The sequence below is a fragment of the Hydractinia symbiolongicarpus genome, chromosome 7 (genome assembly GCF_029227915.1).
Source record: "Hydractinia symbiolongicarpus strain clone_291-10 chromosome 7, HSymV2.1, whole genome shotgun sequence".
Classification (NCBI taxonomy): Eukaryota; Metazoa; Cnidaria; class Hydrozoa; order Anthoathecata; family Hydractiniidae; genus Hydractinia; species Hydractinia symbiolongicarpus.
Window position 1 is genome coordinate 1,364,454 of NC_079881.1, and position 25,323 is coordinate 1,389,776.

Consider the following 25,323-nt stretch of genomic DNA (forward strand, 5'->3'; position numbering starts at 1 on the left):
TAACCACTAAAACGCATGAGACTTGTAGTTTTCAGAAATGTTTTCATTTTTGATGAGACGCTTAATGAAAGTGGTTTAATCGCCGGCACACGAAAACTCGCGATTTCCCGTACATCCCGAGCTTGGCCCGTATAGTGGAATGTATACAAAGAAAGTACCCTGTGAGTAAACTCATTTCCAAAACGATTTTTTAAATTATCTTTTCACCACTCATTTCCCGAACGATTTTTTAAATCATTATTTAACCACTAAAGCCCATGAGACTTGTAGTTTTTAAAAATGTTTTCATTTTTGATGACACGCTGAATAAAAGAAGTTTAATCGCCGGCAAACGAAAACCCGCGATTTCCCGTAAATCCCGGGCTTGGCCCGTATAGTCGAATGTATACAAAGAAAGTACCCAGGGAGTAAACTCATTTCCCGAACGATTTTTTAAATTATTTTTTCACCACTAAAACGCATGAGACTTGTAGTTTTCAGAAATGTTTTCATTTTTGATGAGACGCTTAGTGAAAGTGGTTTAATCGCCGGCAAACGAAATTCCGCGATTTCCCATAAATCCCGGGCTTGGCCGTATAGTCGAATGTATACAAAGAAAGTACCCTGTGAGTAAACTCATTTCCAAAACGATTTTTTAAATTATCTTTTCACCACTAAAACGCATGAGACTTGCAGTTTTCAAAAATGTTTTCATTTTTGATGAGACGCTGAATAAAAGAAGTTTAATCGCCGGCAAACGAAAACCCGCGATTTCCCGTAAATCCCGGACTTGGCCCGTATAGTCAAAAGTATACAAAGAAAGTACCCAGGGAGTAAACTCATTTCCCGAACGATTTTTTACATTATTATTTCACCACTAAAGCCCAATAGACTTGTAGTTTTTAAATATGTTTTCATTTTTGATGAGACGCTGAATAAAAGAAGTTTAATCGCCGGCAAACGAAAACCCGCCATTTCCCGTAAACCCCGGACTCGGCCCGTATAGTCAAAAGTATACAAAGAAAGTACCCAGGGAGTAAACTCATTTCCCGAACGATTTTTTAAATTATTTTTTCATCACTAAAACGCATGAGACTTGTAGTTTTCAGAAATGTTTTCATTTTTGATGAGACCCTTAATGAAAGTGGTTTAATTGCCAGCAAACGAAAACCCGCGATTTCCCGTAAATCCCGGGCTTGGCTTGTATAGTCAAAAGTATACAAATGAAGTGCCCAGGGAGTAAACTCATTTCCCGAACTATTTTTTAAATTATCTTTTCACCACTAAAACGCATGAGACTTGTAGTTTTCTAAAATGTTTTCATTTTTGATGAGACGCTGAATAAAAAAAGTTTAATCGCCGGCAAACGAAAACCCGCCAATTCCCGTAAACCCCGGACTCGGCCCGTATAGTCAAAAGTATACAAAGAAAGTATCCAGGGAGTAAACTCATTTCCCGACGATTTTTTAAATTATTTTTTCACCACTAAAGCACATGAGACTTGTAGTTTTTAAAAATGTTTTCATTTTTGATGAGACGCTGAATAAATGAAGTTTAATCGCCGGCAAACGAAAACCCGCGATTTCCCGTAAATCCCGGACTCGGCCCGTATAGTCAAAAGTATACAAAGAAAGTACCCTGGGAGTAAACTCATTTCCCGAACGATTTTTTAAATTATTATTTAACCACTAAAACGCATGAGACTTGTAGTTTTCAGAAATGTTTTCATTTTTGATGAGACGCTTAATGAAAGTGGTTTAATCGCCGGCACACGAAAACTCGCGATTTCCCGTACATCCCGAGCTTGGCCCGTATAGTGGAATGTATACAAAGAAAGTACCCTGTGAGTAAACTCATTTCCAAAACGATTTTTTAAATTATCTTTTCACCACTAAAACGCATGAGACTTGCAGTTTTCAAAAATGTTTTAATTTTTGATGAGACGCTGAATAAAAGAAGTTTAATCGCCGGCAAACGAAAACCCGCCATTTCCCGTAAACCCCGGACTCGGCCCGTATAGTCAAAAGTATACAAAGAAAGTACCCAGGGAGTAAACTCAATTCCCGAACGATTTTTTAAATTATTTTTTCACCACTAAAACGCATGAGTTTTGTAGTTTACAAAAATGTTTTCATTTTTGATGAGACGCTGAATAAAAGAAGTTTAATCGCCGGCAAACGAAAACCCGCAACTTCCCGTAAATCCCCGACTCGGCCCGTATAGTCAAAAGTATTCAAAGAAAGTACCCAGGGAGTAAACTCATTTCCCGAACGATTTTTTAAATTATTTTTTCACCACTAAAACGCATGAGACTTGTACTTTTCAGAAATGTTTTCATTTTTGATGAGACGCTTAGTGAAAGTGGTTTAATCGCCGGCAAACGAAAACCCGCGATTTCCCGTAAATCCCGGACTCGGCCCGTATAGTCGAATGTATACAAAGAAAGTACCCTGTGAGTAAACTCATTTCCAAAACGATTTTTTAAATTATCTTTTCACCACTAAAACGCATGAGACTTGCAGTTTTCAAAAATGTTTTCATTTTTGATGAGACGCTGAATAAAAGAAGTTTAATCGCCGGCAAACGAAAACCCGCCATTTCCCGTAAACCCGGGACTCGGCCCGTATAGTCAAAAGTATACAAAGAAAGTACCCAGGGAGTAAACTCATTTCCCGAACGATTTTTTAAATTATTTTTTCACCACTAAAACGCATGAGACTTGTAGTTTACAAAAATGTTTTCATTTTTGATGAGACGCTGAATAAAAGAAGTTTAATCGCCGGCAAACGAAAACCCGCAACTTCCCGTAAATCCCCGACTCGGCCCGTATAGTCAAAAGTATACAAAGAAAGTACCCAGGGAGTAAACTCATTTCCCGAACGATTTTTTAAATTATTTTTTCACCACTAAAACGCATGAGACTTGTACTTTTCAGAAATGTTTTCATTTTTGATGAGACGCTTAGTGAAAGTGGTTTAATCGCCGGCAAACGAAAACCCGCGATTTCCCGTAAATCCCGGACTCGGCCCGTATAGTCAAAAGTATACAAAGAAAGTACCCAGGGAGTAAACTTATTTCCCGAACGATTTTTTACATTATTATTTCACCACTAAAGCCCATGAGACTTGTAGTTTTTAAAAATGTTTTCATTCTTGATGAGACGTTGAATAAAAGAAGTTTAATCGCCGGCAAACGAAAACCCGCGATTTCCCGTAAATCCCGGACTCGGCCCGTATAGTCAAAAGTATACAAAGAAAGTACCCTGGGAGTAAACTCATTTTCCGAACGATTTTTTACATTATTATTTCACCACTAAAGCCCATGAGACTTGTAGTTTTTAAAAATGTTTTCATTTTTGATGAGACGCTGAATAAAAGAAGTGTAATCGCCCGCAAAAGAAAACCCGCGATTTCCCGTAAATCCAGGACTCGGCCAGTATAGTCAAAAGTATACAAAGAAGGTACCCAGGAAGTAAACTCATTTCCCGAACGATTTTTTAAATTATATTTTCATCACTAAAACGCATGAGACTTTTAGTTTTCAGAAATGTTTTCATTTTTGATGAGACGCTTAATAAAAGAGGTTTAATCGCCGGCAAACGAAAACTCGCGATTTCCCGTACATCCCGGGCTTGGCCCGTATAGTCGAATGTATACAAAGAAAGTACCCTGTGAGTAAACTCATTTCCAAAACGATTTTTTAAATTATCTTTTCACCACTAAAACGCATGAGACTTGCAGTTTTCAAAAATGTTTTCATTTTTGATGAGACGCTGAATAAAAGAAGTTTAATCGCCGGCAAACGAAAACCCGCCATTTCCCGTAAACCTGGGACTCGGCCCGTATAGTCAAAAGTATTCAAAGAAAGTACCCAGGGAGTAAACTCATTTCCCGAACGATTTTTTAAATTATTTTTTCACCACTAAAACGCATGAGACTTGTAGTTTTCAGAAATGTTTTCATTTTTGATGAGACGCTTAGTGAAAGTGGTTTAATCGCCGGCAAACGAAAACCCGCGATTTCCCGTAAATCCCGGACTCGGCCCGTATAGTCAAAAGTATACAAAGAAAGTACCCAGGGAGTAAACTCATTTCCCGAACGATTTTTTACATTATTATTTCACCACTAAAGCCCATGAGACTTGTAGTTTTTAAAAATGTTTTCATTTTTGATGAGACGCTTAATTTAAGTGGTTTAATCGCCGGCAAACGAAAACCCGCGATTTCCCGTAAATCCCGGGCTTGGCCCGTATAGTCGAATGTATACAAAGAAATTTAACCACTAAAGCCCATGAGACTTGTAGTTTTTAAAAATGTTTTCATTTTTGATGAGACGCTGAATAAAAGAAGTTTAATCGCCGGCAAACGAAAACCCGCAACTTCATGTAAATGAAAGTACCCTGTGAGTAAACTCATTTCCAAAACGATTTTTTAAATTATCTTTTCACCACTAAAACGCATGAGACTTGCAGTTTTCAAAAATGTTTTCATTTTTGATGAGACGCTGAATAAAAGAAGTTTAATCGCCGGCAAACGAAAACCCGCGATTTCCCGTAAATCCCGGACTCGGCCCGTATAGTCAAAAGTATACAAAGAAAGTACCCAGGGAGTAAACTCATTTCCCGAACGATTTTTTACATTATTATTTCACCACTAAAGCCAAATAGACTTGTAGTTTTTAAATATGTTTTCATTTTTGAGGAGACGCTGAATAAAAGAAGTTTAATCGCCGGCAAACGAAAACCCGCGATTTCCCGTAAATCCCGGACTCGGCTCGTATAGTCAAAAGGATACAAAGAAGGTACCCAGGGAGTAAACTCATTTCCCGAACTATTTTTTAAATTATTTTTTCATCACTAAAACGCATGAGACTTGTAGTTTTCAGAAATGTTTTCATTTTTGATGAGACGCTTAATGAAAGTGGTTTAATCGCCGGCAAACGAAAACCCGCGATTTCCCGTAAATCCCGGGCTTGGCCCGTATAATCGAATGTATACAAAGAAAGTACCCAGGGAGTAAACTCATTTCCCGAACGATTTTTTAAATCATTATTTAACCACTAAAGCCCATGAGACTTGTAGTTTTTAAAAATGTTTTCATTTTTGATGACACGCTGAATAAAAGAAGTTTAATCGCCGGCAAACGAAAACCCGCGATTTCCCGTAAATCCCGGGCTTGGCCCGTATAGTCGAATGTATACAAAGAAAGTACCCAGGGAGTAAACTCATTTCCCGAACGATTTTTTAAATTATTTTTTCACCACTAAAACGCATGAGACTTGTAGTTTTCAGAATTGTTTTCATTTTTGATGAGACGCTTAGTGAAAGTGGTTTAATCGCCGGCAAACGAAATTCCGCGATTTCCCGTAAATCCCGGGCTTGGCCGTATAGTCGAATGTATACAAAGAAAGTACCCTGTGAGTAAACTCATTTCCAAAACGATTTTTTAAATTATCTTTTCACCACTAAAACGCATGACACTTGCAGTTTTCAAAAATGTTTTCATTTTTGATGAGACGCTGAATAAAAGAAGTTTAATCGCCGGCAAACGAAAACCCGCGATTTCCCGTAAATCCCGGACTCGGCCCGTATAGTCAAAAGTATACAAAGAAAGTACCCAGGGAGTAAACTCATTTCCCGAACGATTTTTTACATTATTATTTCACCACTAAAGCCCAATAGACTTGTAGTTTATAAATATGTTTTCATTTTTGATGAGACGCTGAATAAAAGAAGTTTAATCGCCGGCAAACGAAAACCCGCCATTTCCCGTAAACCCCGGACTCGGCCCGTATAGTCAAAAGTATACAAAGAAAGTACCCAGGGAGTAAACTCATTTCCCGAACGATTTTTTAAATTATTTTTTCATCACTAAAACGCATGAGACTTGTAGTTTTCAGAAATGTTTTCATTTTTGATGAGACCCTTAATGAAAGTGGTTTAATTGCCAGCAAACGAAAACCCGCGATTTCCCGTAAATCCCGGGCTTGGCTTGTATAGTCAAAAGTATACAAATGAAGTACCCAGGGAGTAAACTCATTTCCCGAACTATTTTTTAAATTATCTTTTCACCACTAAAACGCATGAGACTTGTAGTTTTCAAAAATGTTTTCATTTTTGATGAGACGTTGAATAAAAAAAGTTTAATCGCCGGCAAACGAAAACCCGCCAATTCCCGTAAACCCCGGACTCGGCCCGTATAGTCAAAAGTATACAAAGAAAGTACCCAGGGAGTAAACTCATTTCCCGACGATTTTTTAAATTATTTTTTCACCACTAAAGCACATGAGACTTGTAGTTTTTAAAAATGTTTTCATTTTTGATGAGACGCTGAATAAAAGAAGTTTAATCGCCGGCAAACGAAAACCCGCGATTTCCCGTAAATCCCGGACTCGGCCCGTATAGTCAAAAGTATACAAAGAAAGTACCCTGGGAGTAAACTCATTTCCCGAACGATTTTTTAAATTATTATTTAACCACTAAAACGCATGACACTTGTAGTTTTCAGAAATGTTTTCATTTTTGATGAGACGCTTAATGAAAGTGGTTTAATCGCCGGCACACGAAAACTCGCGATTTCCCGTACATCCCGAGCTTGGCCCGTATAGTCGAATGTATACAAAGAAAGTACCCTGTGAGTAAACTCATTTCCAAAACGATTTTTTAAATTATCTTTTCACCACTAAAACGCATGAGACTTGCAGTTTTCAAAAATGTTTTAATTTTTGATGAGACGCTGAATAAAAGAAGTTTAATCGCCGGCAAACGAAAACCCGCCATTTCCCGTAAACCCCGGACTCGGCCCGTATAGTCAAAAGTATACAAAGAAAGTACCCAGGGAGTAAACTCAATTCCCGAACGATTTTTTAAATTATTTTTTCACCACTAAAACGCATGAGACTTGTACTTTTCAGAAATGTTTTCATTTTTGATGAGACGCTTAGTGAAAGTGGTTTAATTGCCAGCAAACGAAAACCCGCGATTTCCCGTAAATCCCGGGCTTGGCTTGTATAGTCAAAAGTATACAAATGAAGTACCCAGGGAGTAAACTCATTTCCCGAACTATTTTTTAAATTATCTTTTCACCACTAAAACGCATGAGACTTGTAGTTTTCAAAAATGTTTTCATTTTTGATGAGACGTTGAATAAAAAAAGTTTAATCGCCGGCAAACGAAAACCCGCCAATTCCCGTAAACCCCGGACTCGGCCCGTATAGTCAAAAGTATACAAAGAAAGTACCCAGGGAGTAAACTCATTTCCCGACGATTTTTTAAATTATTTTTTCACCACTAAAGCACATGAGACTTGTAGTTTTTAAAAATGTTTTCATTTTTGATGAGACGCTGAATAAAAGAAGTTTAATCGCCGGCAAACGAAAACCCGCGATTTCCCGTAAATCCCGGACTCGGCCCGTATAGTCAAAAGTATACAAAGAAAGTACCCTGGGAGTAAACTCATTTCCCGAACGATTTTTTAAATTATTATTTAACCACTAAAACGCATGACACTTGTAGTTTTCAGAAATGTTTTCATTTTTGATGAGACGCTTAATGAAAGTGGTTTAATCGCCGGCACACGAAAACTCGCGATTTCCCGTACATCCCGAGCTTGGCCCGTATAGTCGAATGTATACAAAGAAAGTACCCTGTGAGTAAACTCATTTCCAAAACGATTTTTTAAATTATCTTTTCACCACTAAAACGCATGAGACTTGCAGTTTTCAAAAATGTTTTAATTTTTGATGAGACGCTGAATAAAAGAAGTTTAATCGCCGGCAAACGAAAACCCGCCATTTCCCGTAAACCCCGGACTCGGCCCGTATAGTCAAAAGTATACAAAGAAAGTACCCAGGGAGTAAACTCAATTCCCGAACGATTTTTTAAATTATTTTTTCACCACTAAAACGCATGAGTTTTGTAGTTTACAAAAATGTTTTCATTTTTGATGAGACGCTGAATGAAAGAAGTTTAATCGCCGGCAAACGAAAACCCGCAACTTCCCGTAAATCCCCGACTCGGCCCGTATAGTCAAAAGTATACAAAGAAAGTACCCAGGGAGTAAACTCATTTCCCGAACGATTTTTTAAATTATTTTTTCACCACTAAAACGCATGAGACTTGTACTTTTCAGAAATGTTTTCATTTTTGATGAGACGCTTAGTGAAAGTGGTTTAATCGCCGGCAAACGAAAACCCGCGATTTCCCGTAAATCCCGGACTCGGCCCGTATAGTCAAAAGTATACAAAGAAAGTACCCAGGGAGTAAACTCATTTCCCGAACGATTTTTTACATTATTATTTCACCACTAAAGCCCATGAGACTTGTAGTTTTTAAAAATGTTTTCATTTTTGATGAGACGATGAATAAAAGAAGTTTAATCGCCGGCAAACGAAAACCCGCGATTTCCCGTAAATCCCGGACTCGGCCCGTATTGTCAAAAGTATACAAAGAAAGTACCCTGGGAGTAAACTCATTTTCCGAACGATTTTTTACATTATTATTTCACCACTAAAGCCCATGAGACTTGTAGTTTTTAAAAATGTTTTCATTTTTGATGAGACGCTGAATAAAAGAAGTGTAATCGCCCGCAAAAGAAAACCCGCGATTTCCCGTAAATCCCGGACTCGGCCCGTATAGTCAAAAGTATACAAAGAAGGTACCCAGGAAGTAAACTCATTTCCCGAACGATTTTTTAAATTATATTTTCATCACTAAAACGCATGAGACTTTTAGTTTTCAGAAATGTTTTCATTTTTGATGAGACGCTTAATAAAAGAGGTTTAATCGCCGGCAAACGAAAACTCGCGATTTCCCGTACATCCCGGGCTTGGCCCGTATAGTCGAATGTATGCAAAGAAAGTACCCTATGAGTAAACTCATTTCCAAAACGATTTTTTAAATTATCTTTTCACCACTAAAACGCATGAGACTTGCAGTTTTCAAAAATGTTTTCATTTTTGATGAGACGCTGAATAAAAGAAGTTTAATCGCCGGCAAACGAAAACCCGCCATTTCCCGTAAACCCGAGACTCGGCCCGTATAGTCAAAAGTATACAAAGAAAGTACCCAGGGAGTAAACTCATTTCCCGAACGATTTTTTAAATTATTTTTTCACCACTAAAACGCATGAGACTTGTAGTTTACAAAAATGTTTTCATTTTTGATGAGACGCTGAATAAAAGAAGTTTAATCACCGGCAAACGAAAACCCGCAACTTCCCGTAAATCCCTGACTCGGCCCGTATAGTCAAAAGTATACAAAGAAAGTACCCAGGGAGTAAACTCATTTCCCGAACGATTTTTTGAATTATTTTTTCACCACTAAAACGCATGAGACTTGTACTTTTCAGAAATGTTTTCATTTTTGATGAGACGCTTAGTGAAAGTGGTTTAATCGCCGGCAAACGAAAACCCGCGATTTCCCGTAAATCCCGGACTCGGCCCGTATAGTCAAAAGTATACAAAGAAAGTACCCAGGGAGTAAACTCATTTCCCGAACGCTTTTTTACATTATTATTTCACCACTAAAGCCCATGAGACTTGTAGTTTTTAAAAATGTTTTCATTTTTGATGAGACGTTGAATAAAAGAAGTTTAATCGCCGGCAAACGAAAACCCGCGATTTCCCGTAAATCCCGGACTCGGCCCGTATAGTCAAAAGTATACAAAGAAAGTACCCTGGGAGTAAACTCATTTTCCGAACGATTTTTTACATTATTATTTCACCACTAAAGCCCATGAGACTTGTAGTTTTTAAAAATGTTTTCATTTTTGATGAGACGCTGAATAAAAGAAGTGTAATCGCCCGCAAAAGAAAACCCGCGATTTCCCGTAAATCCCGGACTCTGCCCGTATAGTCAAAAGTATACAAAGAAGGTACCCAGGAAGTAAACTCATTTCCCGAACGATTTTTTAAATTATATTTTCATCACTAAAATGCATGAGACTTTTAGTTTTCAGAAATGTTTTCATTTTTGATGAGACGCTTAATAAAAGAGGTTTAATCGCCGGCAAACGAAAACTCGCGATTTCCCGTACATCCCGGGCTTGGCCCGTATAGTCGAATGTATACAAAGAAAGTACCCTGTGAGTAAACTCATTTCCAAAACGATTTTTTAAATTATCTTTTCACCACTAAAACGCATGAGACTTGTAGTTTTCAGAAATGTTTTCATTTTTGATGAGACGCTTAATAAAAGAGGTTTAATCGCCGGCAAACGAAAACTCGCGATTTCCCGTACATCCCGGGCTTGGCCCGTATAGTCGAATGTATGCAATGATGAGACGCTTAGTGAAAGTGGTTTAATCGCCGGGAGTAAACTCATTTCCCGAACGCTTTTTTACATTATTATTTCACCACTAAAGCCCATGAGACTTGTAGTTTTTAAAAATGTTTTCATTTTTGATGAGACGTTGAATAAAAGAAGTTTAATCGCCGGCAAACGAAAACCCGCGATTTCCCGTAAATCCCGGACTCGGCCCGTATAGTCAAAAGTATACAAAGAAAGTACCCTGGGAGTAAACTCATTTTCCGAACGATTTTTTACATTATTATTTCACCACTAAAGCCCATGAGACTTGTAGTTTTTAAAAATGTTTTCATTTTTGATGAGACGCTGAATAAAAGAAGTGTAATCGCCCGCAAAAGAAAACCCGCGATTTCCCGTAAATCCCGGACTCTGCCCGTATAGTCAAAAGTATACAAAGAAGGTACCCAGGAAGTAAACTCATTTCCCGAACGATTTTTTAAATTATATTTTCATCACTAAAATGCATGAGACTTTTAGTTTTCAGAAATGTTTTCATTTTTGATGAGACGCTTAATAAAAGAGGTTTAATCGCCGGCAAACGAAAACTCGCGATTTCCCGTACATCCCGGGCTTGGCCCGTATAGTCGAATGTATACAAAGAAAGTACCCTGTGAGTAAACTCATTTCCAAAACGATTTTTTAAATTATCTTTTCACCACTAAAACGCATGAGACTTGTAGTTTTCAGAAATGTTTTCATTTTTGATGAGACGCTTAATAAAAGAGGTTTAATCGCCGGCAAACGAAAACTCGCGATTTCCCGTACATCCCGGGCTTGGCCCGTATAGTCGAATGTATGCAAAGAAAGTACCCTGTGAGTAAACTCATTTCCAAAACGATTTTTTAAATTATCTTTTCACCACTAAAACGCATGAGACTTGCAGTTTTCAAAAATGTTTTCATTTTTGATGAGACGCTGAATAAAAGAAGTTTAATCGCCGGCAAACGAAAACCCGCCATTTCCCGTAAACCCGGGACTCGGCCCGTATAGTCAAAAGTATACAAAGAAAGTACCCAGGGAGTAAACTCATTTCCCGAACGATTTTTTAAATTATTTTTTCACCACTAAAACGCATGAGACTTGTAGTTTACAAAAATGTTTTCATTTTTGATGAGACGCTGAATAAAAGAAGTTTAATCACCGGCAAACGAAAACCCGCAACTTCCCGTAAATCCCCGACTCGGCCCGTATAGTCAAAAGTATACAAAGAAAGTACCCAGGGAGTAAACTCATTTCCCGAACGATTTTTTGAATTATTTTTTCACCACTAAAACGCATGAGACTTGTACTTTTCAGAAATGTTTTCATTTTTGATGAGACGCTTAGTGAAAGTGGTTTAATCGCCGGCAAACGAAAACCCGCGATTTCCCGTAAATCCCGGACTCGGCCCGTATAGTCAAAAGTATACAAAGAAAGTACCCAGGGAGTAAACTCATTTCCCGAACGCTTTTTTACATTATTATTTCACCACTAAAGCCCATGAGACTTGTAGTTTTTAAAAATGTTTTCATTTTTGATGAGACGTTGAATAAAAGAAGTTTAATCGCCGGCAAACGAAAACCCGCGATTTCCCGTAAATCCCGGACTCGGCCCGTATAGTCAAAAGTATACAAAGAAAGTACCCTGGGAGTAAACTCATTTTCCGAACGATTTTTTACATTATTATTTCACCACTAAAGCCCATGAGACTTGTAGTTTTTAAAAATGTTTTCATTTTTGATGAGACGCTGAATAAAAGAAGTGTAATCGCCCGCAAAAGAAAACCCGCGATTTCCCGTAAATCCCGGACTCGGCCCGTATAGTCAAAAGTATACAAAGAAAGTACCCTGGGAGTAAACTCATTTTCCGAACGATTTTTTACATTATTATTTCACCACTAAAGCCCATGAGACTTGTAGTTTTTAAAAATGTTTTCATTTTTGATGAGACGCTGAATAAAAGAAGTGTAATCGCCCGCAAAAGAAAACCCGCGATTTCCCGTAAATCCCGGACTCGGCCCGTATAGTCAAAAGTATACAAAGAAGGTACCCAGGAAGTAAACTCATTTCCCGAACGATTTTTTAAATTATATTTTCATCACTAAAACGCATGAGACTTTTAGTTTTCAGAAATGTTTTCATTTTTGATGAGACGCTTAATAAAAGAGGTTTAATCGCCGGCAAACGAAAACTCGCGATTTCCCGTACATCCCGGGCTTGGCCCGTATAGTCGAATGTATGCAAAGAAAGTACCCTATGAGTAAACTCATTTCCAAAACGATTTTTTAAATTATCTTTTCACCACTAAAACGCATGAGACTTGCAGTTTTCAAAAATGTTTTCATTTTTGATGAGACGCTGAATAAAAGAAGTTTAATCGCCGGCAAACGAAAACCCGCCATTTCCCGTAAACCCGAGACTCGGCCCGTATAGTCAAAAGTATACAAAGAAAGTACCCAGGGAGTAAACTCATTTCCCGAACGATTTTTTAAATTATTTTTTCACCACTAAAACGCATGAGACTTGTAGTTTACAAAAATGTTTTCATTTTTGATGAGACGCTGAATAAAAGAAGTTTAATCACCGGCAAACGAAAACCCGCAACTTCCCGTAAATCCCTGACTCGGCCCGTATAGTCAAAAGTATACAAAGAAAGTACCCAGGGAGTAAACTCATTTCCCGAACGATTTTTTGAATTATTTTTTCACCACTAAAACGCATGAGACTTGTACTTTTCAGAAATGTTTTCATTTTTGATGAGACGCTTAGTGAAAGTGGTTTAATCGCCGGCAAACGAAAACCCGCGATTTCCCGTAAATCCCGGACTCGGCCCGTATAGTCAAAAGTATACAAAGAAAGTACCCAGGGAGTAAACTCATTTCCCGAACGCTTTTTTACATTATTATTTCACCACTAAAGCCCATGAGACTTGTAGTTTTTAAAAATGTTTTCATTTTTGATGAGACGTTGAATAAAAGAAGTTTAATCGCCGGCAAACGAAAACCCGCGATTTCCCGTAAATCCCGGACTCGGCCCGTATAGTCAAAAGTATACAAAGAAAGTACCCTGGGAGTAAACTCATTTTCCGAACGATTTTTTACATTATTATTTCACCACTAAAGCCCATGAGACTTGTAGTTTTTAAAAATGTTTTCATTTTTGATGAGACGCTGAATAAAAGAAGTGTAATCGCCCGCAAAAGAAAACCCGCGATTTCCCGTAAATCCCGGACTCTGCCCGTATAGTCAAAAGTATACAAAGAAGGTACCCAGGAAGTAAACTCATTTCCCGAACGATTTTTTAAATTATATTTTCATCACTAAAATGCATGAGACTTTTAGTTTTCAGAAATGTTTTCATTTTTGATGAGACGCTTAATAAAAGAGGTTTAATCGCCGGCAAACGAAAACTCGCGATTTCCCGTACATCCCGGGCTTGGCCCGTATAGTCGAATGTATACAAAGAAAGTACCCTGTGAGTAAACTCATTTCCAAAACGATTTTTTAAATTATCTTTTCACCACTAAAACGCATGAGACTTGTAGTTTTCAGAAATGTTTTCATTTTTGATGAGACGCTTAATAAAAGAGGTTTAATCGCCGGCAAACGAAAACTCGCGATTTCCCGTACATCCCGGGCTTGGCCCGTATAGTCGAATGTATGCAATGATGAGACGCTTAGTGAAAGTGGTTTAATCGCCGGGAGTAAACTCATTTCCCGAACGCTTTTTTACATTATTATTTCACCACTAAAGCCCATGAGACTTGTAGTTTTTAAAAATGTTTTCATTTTTGATGAGACGTTGAATAAAAGAAGTTTAATCGCCGGCAAACGAAAACCCGCGATTTCCCGTAAATCCCGGACTCGGCCCGTATAGTCAAAAGTATACAAAGAAAGTACCCTGGGAGTAAACTCATTTTCCGAACGATTTTTTACATTATTATTTCACCACTAAAGCCCATGAGACTTGTAGTTTTTAAAAATGTTTTCATTTTTGATGAGACGCTGAATAAAAGAAGTGTAATCGCCCGCAAAAGAAAACCCGCGATTTCCCGTAAATCCCGGACTCTGCCCGTATAGTCAAAAGTATACAAAGAAGGTACCCAGGAAGTAAACTCATTTCCCGAACGATTTTTTAAATTATATTTTCATCACTAAAATGCATGAGACTTTTAGTTTTCAGAAATGTTTTCATTTTTGATGAGACGCTTAATAAAAGAGGTTTAATCGCCGGCAAACGAAAACTCGCGATTTCCCGTACATCCCGGGCTTGGCCCGTATAGTCGAATGTATACAAAGAAAGTACCCTGTGAGTAAACTCATTTCCAAAACGATTTTTTAAATTATCTTTTCACCACTAAAACGCATGAGACTTGTAGTTTTCAGAAATGTTTTCATTTTTGATGAGACGCTTAATAAAAGAGGTTTAATCGCCGGCAAACGAAAACTCGCGATTTCCCGTACATCCCGGGCTTGGCCCGTATAGTCGAATGTATGCAAAGAAAGTACCCTGTGAGTAAACTCATTTCCAAAACGATTTTTTAAATTATCTTTTCACCACTAAAACGCATGAGACTTGCAGTTTTCAAAAATGTTTTCATTTTTGATGAGACGCTGAATAAAAGAAGTTTAATCGCCGGCAAACGAAAACCCGCCATTTCCCGTAAACCCGGGACTCGGCCCGTATAGTCAAAAGTATACAAAGAAAGTACCCAGGGAGTAAACTCATTTCCCGAACGATTTTTTAAATTATTTTTTCACCACTAAAACGCATGAGACTTGTAGTTTACAAAAATGTTTTCATTTTTGATGAGACGCTGAATAAAAGAAGTTTAATCACCGGCAAACGAAAACCCGCAACTTCCCGTAAATCCCCGACTCGGCCCGTATAGTCAAAAGTATACAAAGAAAGTACCCAGGGAGTAAACTCATTTCCCGAACGATTTTTTGAATTATTTTTTCACCACTAAAACGCATGAGACTTGTACTTTTCAGAAATGTTTTCATTTTTGATGAGACGCTTAGTGAAAGTGGTTTAATCGCCGGCAAACGAAAACCCGCGATTTCCCGTAAATCCCGGACTCGGCCCGTATAGTCAAAAGTATACAAAGAAAGTACCCAGGGAGTAAACTCATTTCCCGAACGCTTTTTTACATTATTATTTCACCACTAAAGCCCATGAGACTTGTAGTTTTTAAAAATGTTTTCATTTTTGATGAGACGTTGAATAAAAGAAGTTTAATCGCCGGCAAACGAAAACCCGCGATTTCCCGTAAATCCCGGACTCGGCCCGTATAGTCAAAAGTATACAAAGAAAGTACCCTGGGAGTAAACTCATTTTCCGAACGATTTTTTACATTATTATTTCACCACTAAAGCCCATGAGACTTGTAGTTTTTAAAAATGTTTTCATTTTTGATGAGACGCTGAATAAAAGAAGTGTAATCGCCCGCAAAAGAAAACCCGCGATTTCCCGTAAATTCCGGACTCGGCCCGTATAGTCAAAAGTATACAAAGAAGGTACCCAGGAAGTAAACTCATTTCCCGAACGATTTTTTAAATTATATTTTCATCACTAAAACGCATGAGACTTTTAGTTTTCAGAAATGTTTTCATTTTTGATGAGACGCTTAATAAAAGAGGTTTAATCGCCGGCAAACGAAAACTCGCGATTTCCCGTACATCCCGGGCTTGGCCCGTATAGTCGAATGTATACAAAGAAAGTACCCTGTGAGTAAACTCATTTCCAAAACGATTTTTTAAATTATCTTTTCACCACTAAAACGCATGAGACTTGCAGTTTTCAAAAATGTTTTCATTTTTGATGAGACGCTGAATAAAAGAAGTTTAATCGCCGGCAAACGAAAACCCGCCATTTCCCGTAAACCCGGGACTCGGCCCGTATAGTCAAAAGTATACAAAGAAAGTACCCAGGGAGTAAACTCATTTCCCGAACGATTTTTTAAATTATTTTTTCACCACTAAAACGCATGAGACTTGTAGTTTACAAAAATGTTTTCATTTTTGATGAGACGCTGAATAAAAGAAGTTTAATCGCTGGCAAACAAAAACCCGCAACTTCCAGTAAATCCCCGACTCGGCCCGTATAGTCAAAAGTATACAAAGAAAGTACCCAGGGAGTAAACTCATTTTCCGAACGATTTTTTAAATTATTTTTTCACCACTAAAACGCATGAGCCTTGTAGTTTTCAGAAATGTTTTCATTTTTGATGAGACGCTTAGTGAAAGTGGTTTAATCGCCGGCAAACGAAAACCCGCGATTTACCGTAAATCCCGGACTCGGCCCGTATAGTCAAAAGAATACAAAGAAAGTACCCAGGGAGTAAACTCATTTCCCGAACGATTTTTTACATTATTATTTCACCACTAAAGCCCATGAGACTTGTAGTTTTTAAAAATGTTTTCATTTTTGATGAGACGCTGAATAAAAGAAGTTTAATCGCCGGCAAACGAAAACCCGCGATTTCCCGTAAATTCCGGACTCGGCCCGTATAGTCAAAAGTATACAAAGAAAGTACCCTGGGAGTAAACTCATTTTCCGAACGATTTTTTAAATTATTATATAACCACTAAAACGCATGAGACTTGTAGTTTTCAGAAATGTTTTCATTTTTGATGAGACGCTTAATGAAAGTGGTTTAATCGCCGGCAAACGAAAACTCGCGATTTCCCGTACATCTCGGTCTTGGCCCGTATAGTCGAATGTATACAAAGAAAGTACCCAGGGAGTAAACTCATTTCCCTAACGATTTTTTAAATTATTTTTTCACCACTGAAACGCATGAGACTTGTAGTTTACAAAAATGTTTTAATTTTTGATGAGACGCTGAATAAAAGAAGTTTAATCGCCGGCAAACGAAAACCCGCCCCTTCCCGTAAATCCCCGACTCGGCCCGTATAGTCAAAAGTATACAAAGAAAGTACCCAGGGAGTAAACTCATTTCCCGAACGATTTTGTAAATTATTTTTTCACCACTAAAACGCATGAGACTTGTAGTTTTCAGAAATGTTTTCATTTTTGATGAGACGCTTAGTGAAAGTGGTTTAATTGCCGGCAAACGAAAACCCGCGATTTTTCGTAAATCACGGACTCGGCGCGTATAGTCAAAAGTATACAAAGAAAGCACTCAGGGAGTAAACTCATTTCCCGAACGATTTTTTACATTATTATTTCACCACTAAAACCCATGAGACTTGTAGTTTTTAAAAATGTTTTCATTTTTGATGAGACGCTGAATAAAAGAAGTGTAATCGCCGGCAAAAGAAAACTCGCGATTTCCCGTAAATCCCGGACTCGGCCCGTATAGTCAAAAGTATACAAATAAGGTACCCAGGGAGTAAACTCATTTCCCGAACGATTTTTTAAATTATTTTTTCATCACTAAAACGCATGAGACTTGTAGTTTTCAGAAATGTTTTCATTTTTGATGAGACGCTTAATGAAAGTGGTTTAATCGCCGGCAAACGAAAACCCGCGATTTCCCGTAAATCCCGGGCTTGACTTGTATAGTCAAAAGTATACAAATGAAGTACCCAGGGAGTAAACTCATTTCCCGAACGATTTTTTAAATTATCTTTTCACCACTAAAACGCATGAGACTTGTAGTTTTCAGAAATGTTTTCATTTTTGATGAGACGCTTAATGAAAGTGGTTTAATCGCCGGCAAACGAAAACCCGCGATTTCCCGTAAATCCCGGGCTTGACTTGTATAGTCAAAAGTATACAAATGAAGTACCCTGGGAGTGAACTCATTTTCCGAACGATTTTTTAAATTATTATATAACCACTAAAACGCATGAGACTTGTAGTTTACAAAAATGTTTTCATTTTTGATGAGACGCTGAATAAAAGAAGTTTAATCGCCGGCAAACGAAAACCCGCGCCTTCCCGTAAATCCCCGACTCGGCCCGTATAGTCAAAAGTATACAAAGAAAGTACCCAGGGAGTAAACTCATTTCCCGAACGATTTTGTAAATTATTTTTTCACCACTAAAACGCATGAGACTTGTAGTTTTCAGAAATGTTTTCATTTTTGATGAGACGCTTAGTGAAAGTGGTTTAATTGCCGGCAAACGAAAACCCGCGATTTTTCGTAAATCACGGACTCGGCGCGTATAGTCAAAAGTATACAAAGAAAGCACTCAGGGAGTAAACTCATTTCCCGAACGATTTTTTACATTATTATTTCACCACTAAAGCCCATGAGACTTGTAGTTTTTAAAAATGTTTTCATTTTTGATGAGACGCTGAATAAAAGAAGTGTAATCGCCGGCAAAAGAAAACTCGCGATTTCCCGTAAATCTCGGACTCGGCCCGTATAGTCAAAAGTATACAAAGAAGGTACCCAGCGAGTAAACTCATTTCCCGAACGATTTTTTAAATTATTTTTTCATCACTAAAACGCATGAGACTTGTAGTTTTCAGAAATGTTTTCATTTTTGATGAGACGCTTAATGAAAGTGCTTTAATCGCCGGCAAACGAAAACCCGCGATTTCCCGTAAATCCCGGGCTTGACTTGTATAGTCAAAAGTATACAAATGAAGTACCCAGGGAGTAAACTCATTTCCCGAACTATTTTTTAAATTACCTTTTCACCACTAAAACGCATGAGACTTGTAGTTTTCAAAAATGTTTTCATTTTTGATGAGACGCTGAATAAAAGAAGTTTAATCGCCGGCAAACGAAAACCCGCCATTTCCCGTAAACCCCGGACTCGGCCCGTATAGTCAAAAGTATACAAAGAAAGTACCGAGGGAGTAAACTCATTTCCCGAACGATTTTTTAAATTATTATTTCACCACTAAAACGCATGAGACTTGTAGTTTTCAAAAATGTTTTCATTTTTGATGAGACGCTGAATAAAAGAAGTTTAATCGCCGGCAAACGAAAACGCGACTTCCCGTAAATCCCGGACTCGGCTCGTATAGTCAAAAGTATACAAAGAAAGTCCCCAGGGAGTAAACTCATTTCTCAAACGATTTTTTAAATTATTTTTTCATCACTAAAACGCATGAGACTTGTAGTTTTCAGAAATGTTTTCATTTTTGATGAGACGCTTAATGGAAAGTGGTTTAATCGCCGGCAAACGAAAACCCGCGATTTCCCATACATCCCGGGCTTGGCCGGTATAGTCGAATGTATACAAAGAAAGTACCCTGTGAGTAAACTCATTTCCAAAACGATTTTTTAAATTATCTTTTCACCACTAAAACGCATGAGACTTGTAGTTTTCAAAAATGTTTTGATTTTTGATGAGACGCTGAATAAAAGAAGTTTAATCGCCGGCAAACGAAAACCCGCGCCTTCCCGTAAATCCCCGACTCGGCCCGTATAGTCAAAAGTATACAAAGAAAGTACCCAGGGAGTAAACTCATTTCCCGAACGATTTTGTAAATTATTTTTTCACCACTAAAACGCATGAGACTTGTAGTTTTCAGAAATGTTTTCATTTTTGATGAGACGCTTAGTGAAAGTGGTTTAATTGCCGGCAAACGAAAACCCGCGATTTTTCGTAAATCACGGACTCGGCGCGTATAGTCAAAAGTATACAAAGGAAGCACTCAGGGAGTAAACTCATTTCCCGAACAATTTTTTACATTATTATTTCACCACTAAAGCCCATGAGACTTGTAGTTTTTAAAAATGTTTTCATTTTTGATGAGACGATGAATAAAAGAAGTGTAATCGCCGGCAGAAGAAAACTCGCGATTTCCCGTAAATCCCGGACTCGGCCCTTATAGTTAAAAGTATACAAATAAGGTACCCAGGGAGTAAACTCATTTCCCGAACGATTTTTTAAATTATTTTTTCATCACTAAAACGCATGAGACTTGTAGTTTTCAGAAATGTTTTCATTTTTGATGAGACGCCTAATGAAAGTGGTTTAATCGCCGGCAAACGAAAACCCGCGATTTCCCGTAAATCCCGGGCTTGACTTGTATAGTCAAAAGTATACAAATGAAGTACCCATGGAGTAAACTCATTTCCCGAACGATTTTTTAAATTATCTTTTCACCACTAAAACGCATGAGACTTGTAGTTTTCAGAAATGTTTTCATTTTTGATGAGACGCTTAATGAAAGTGGTTTAATCGCCGGCAAACGAAAACCCGCGATTTCCCGTAAATCCCGGGCTTGACTTGTATAGTCAAAAGTATACAAATGAAGTACCCTGGGAGTGAACTCATTTTCCGAACGATTTTTTAAATTATTATATAACCACTAAAACGCATGAGACTTGTAGTTTTTAAAAATGTTTTCATTTTTGATGAGACGCTGAATAAAAGAAGTGTAATCGCCGGCAAAAGAAAACTCGCGATTTCCCGTAAATCCCGGACTCGGCCCGTATAGTCAAAAGTATACAAAGAAGGTACCCAGGGAGTAAACTCATTTCCCGAACGATTTTTTAAATTATTTTTTCATCACTAAAACGCATGAGACTTGTAGTTTTTAGAAATGTTTTCATTTTTGATGAGACGCTTAATGAAAGTGGTTTAATCGCCGGCAAACGAAAACCCGCGATTTCCCGTAAATCCCGGGCTTGACTTGTATAGTCAAAAGTATACAAATGAAGTACCCAGGGAGTAAACTCATTTCCCGAACGATTTTTTAAATTATCTTTTCACCACTAAAACGCATGAGACTTGTAGTTTTCAAAAATGTTTTCATTTTTGATGAGACGCTGAATAAAAGAAGTTTAATCGCCGGCAAACGAAAAGCCGCCATTTCCCGTAAACCCCGGACTCCGCCCGTATAGTCAAAAGTATTCAAAGAAAGTACCCAGGGAGTAAACTCATTTCCCGAACGATTTTTTAAATTATTTTTTCACCACTAAAACGCATGAGACTTGTAGTTTACAAAAATGTTTTCATTTTTGATGAGACGCTGAATAAAAGAAGTTTAATCGCCGGCAAACGAAAACCCGCAACTTCCCGTAAATCCCCGACTCGGCCCGTATAGTCAAAAGTATACAAAGAAAGTACCCAGGGAGTAAACTCATTTCCCGAACGATTTTTTAAATTATCTTTTCACCACTAAAACGCATGAGACTTGTAGTTTTCAGAAATGTTTTCATTTTTGATGAGACGCTTAATGAAAGTGGTTTAATCGCCGGCAAACGAAAACCCGCGATTTCCCGTAAATCCCGGGCTTGACTTGTATAGTCAAAAGTATACAAATGAAGTACCCTGGGAGTGAACTCATTTTCCGAACGATTTTTTAAATTATTATATAACCACTAAAACGCATGAGACTTGTAGTTTTTAAAAATGTTTTCATTTTTGATGAGACGCTGAATAAAAGAAGTGTAATCGCCGGCAAAAGAAAACTCGCGATTTCCCGTAAATCCCGGACTCGGCCCGTATAGTCAAAAGTATACAAAGAAGGTACCCAGGGAGTAAACTCATTTCCCGAACGATTTTTTAAATTATTTTTTCATCACTAAAACGCATGAGACTTGTAGTTTTCAGAAATGTTTTCATTTTTGATGAGACGCTTAATGAAAGTGGTTTAATCGCCGGCAAACGAAAACCCGCGATTTCCCGTAAATCCCGGGCTTGACTTGTATAGTCAAAAGTATACAAATGAAGTACCCAGGGAGTAAACTCATTTCCCGAACGATTTTTTAAATTATCTTTTCACCACTAAAACGCATGAGACTTGTAGTTTTCAAAAATGTTTTCATTTTTGATGAGACGCTGAATAAAAGAAGTTTAATCGCCGGCAAACGAAAACCCGCCATTTCCCGTAAACCCCGGACTCGGCCCGTATAGTCAAAAGTATACAAAGAAAGTACCGAGGGAGTAAACTCATTTCCCGAACGATTTTTTAAATTATTATTTCACCACTAAAACGCATGAGACTTGTAGTTTTCAAAAATGTTTTCATTTTTGATGAGACGCTGAATAAAAGAAGTTTAATCGCCGGCAAACGAAAACGCGACTTCCCGTAAATCCCGGACTCGGCTCGTATAGTCAAAAGTATACAAAGAAAGTCCCCAGGGAGTAAACTCATTTCCAAAACGATTTTTTAAATTATCTTTTCACCACTAAAACGCATGAGACTTGTAGTTTTCAAAAATGTTTTCATTTCTGATGAGACGCTGAATAAAAGGAGTTTAATCGCCGGCAAACGAAAACCCGCCATTTTCCGTAAACCCCGGACTCGGCCCGTATAGTCAAAAGTATGCAAAGAAAGTACCCAGGGAGTAAACTCATTTCCAAAACGATTTTTTAAATTATCTTTTCACCACTAAAACGCATGAGACTTGTAGTTTTAAAAATGTTTTCATTTCTGATGAGACGCTGAATAAAAGAAGTTTAATCGCCGGCAAACGAAAACCCGCCATTTCCCGTAAACCCCGGACTCGGCCCGTATAGTCAAAAGTATACAAAGAAAGTACCCAGGGAGTAAACTCATTTCCCGAACGATTATTTAAATTATTATTTCACCACTAAAGCCCACGAGACTTGTAGTTTTTAAAAATGTTTTCATTTTTTATGAGACGCTGAATAAAAGAAGTTTAATCGCCGGCAAACAAAAACCCGCGATTTCCCGTAAATCCCGGACTCGGTCCGTATAGTCAAAAGTATACAAAGAAGGTAACCAGGGAGTAAACTCATTTCCCGAACGATTTTTTAAATTATTTTTTCACCACTAAAACGCATGACACTTGTAGTTTTCAGAAATGTTTTCATTTTTGATGAGACGCTTAATGAAAGTGGTTTAATCGCCGGCGAACGAAAACCCGCGATTTTCCGTAAATCCCGGGCTTGGCCCGTATAGTCGAATGTATACAAAGAAAGTACCCTGTGAGTAAACTCATTTCCAAAACGATTTTTTAAATTATCTTTTCACCACTAAAACGCATGAGACTTGTAGTTTTCAGAAATGTTTTCATTTTTGATGAGACGCTTAATGAAAGTGGTTTAATCGCCGGCAAACGAAAACCCGCGATTTCCCGTAAATCCCGGGCTTGGCTTGTATAGTCGAATGTATACAAAGAAAGTACCCTGTGAGTAAACTCATTTCCAAAACGATTTTTTAAATTATCTTTTCACCACTAAAACGCATGAGACTTGTAGTTTTCAAAAATGTTTTCATTTTGATGAGACGCTGAATAAAAGAAGTTTAATCGCCGGCAAACGAAAACCCGCCATTTCCCGTAAACCCCGGACTCGGCCCGTATAGTCAAAAGTATACAAAGAAAGTACCCAGTGAGTAAACTCATTTCCCGAACGATTATTTAAATTATTATTTCACCACTAAAGCCCACGAGACTTGTAGTTTACAAAAATGTTTTCATTTTTGATGAGACACTGAATAAAAGAACTTTAATCGCCAGCAAACGAAAACCCGCGACTTCCCGTAAATCCCCGACCCGGCCCGTTTAGTCAAAAGTATACAAAGAAAGTACCCAGGGAGTAAACTCATTTCCCGAACGATTTTTTAAATTATTTTTTCACCGCTAAAACGCATGAGACTTGTAGTTTTCAGAAATGTTTTCATTTTTGATGAGACGCTTAGTGAAAGTGGTTTAATCGCCGGCAAACGAAAACCCGCGATTTCCCGTAAATCCCGGACTCGGCCCGTATAGTCGAATGTATACAAAGAAAGTACCCTGTGAGTAAACTCATTTCCAAAACGATTTTTTAAATTATCTTTTCACCACTAAAACGCATGAGACTTGTAGTTTTCAAAAATGTTTTCATTTTTGATGAGACGCTGAATAAAAGAAATTTAATCGCCGGCAAACGAAAACCCGCCATTTCCCGTAAACCCCGGACTCGGCCCGTATAGTCAAAAGTATACAATGAAAGTACCCTGTGAGTAAACTCATTTCCAAAACGATTTTTTAAATTATCTTTTCACCACTAAAACGCATGAGACTTGTAGTTTTCAGAAATGTTTTCATTTTTGATGAGACGCTTAATGAAAGTGGTTTTATCGCCGGCAAACGAAAACCCGCGATTTCCCGTAAATCCCGGGCTTGGCTTGTATAGTCGAATGTATACAAAGAAAGTACCCTGTGAGTAAACTCATTTCCAAAACGATTTTTTAAATTATCTTTTCACCACTAAAACGCATGAGACTTGTAGTTTTCAAAAATGTTTTCATTTTTGATGAGACGCTGAATAACAGAAGTTTAATCGCCGGCAAACGAAAACCCGCCATTTCCCGTAAACCCCGGACTCGGCCCGTATAGTCAAAAGTATACAAAAAAAGTACCCAGGGAGTAAACTCATTTCCCGAACGATTTTTTAAATTGTTTTTTCACCACTAAAACGCATGAGACTTGAAGTTTACAAAAATGTTTTCATTTTTGATGAGACGCTGAATAAAAGAAGTTTAATCGCCGGCATACGAAAACCCGCGACTTCCCGTAAATCCCCGACTCGGCCGTATAGTCAAAAGTATACAAAGAAAGTACCCAGGAAGTAAACTCATTTTCCGAACGATTTTTTAAATTATTTTTTTTACCACTAAAACGCATAAGACTTGTAGTTTTTAGAAATGTTTTCATTTTTGATGAAACGCTTAATGAAAGTGGTTTAATCGCCGGCAAACGAAAACCTGCGATTTCCCGTAAATCCCGGGCTTGGCGTGTATAGTCGAATGTATACAAAGAAAGTACCCTGTGAGTAAACTCATTTCCAAAACGATTTTTTAAATTATCTTTTCACCACTAAAACGCATGAGACTTGTAGTTTACAAAAATGTTTTCATTGTTGATGAGACGCTGAATAAAAGAAGTTTAATCGCCGGCAAACGAAAACCTGCGATTTCCCGTAAATCCTGAACTCGGACCGTATAATTAAAAGTATACAAAGAAAGTACCCTGGGAGTAAACTCATTTCCCGAACGATTTTTTAAATTATTATTTTACCACTAAAGCCCATGAGACTTGTAGTTTTTAAAAATGTTTTCATATTTGATGAGACGCTGAATAAAAGAAGTTTAATCGCCGGCAAACGAAAACCCGCAACTTCCCGTAAATCCCGGACTCGGCCCGTATAGTCAAAAGTATACAAAGAAAGTACCC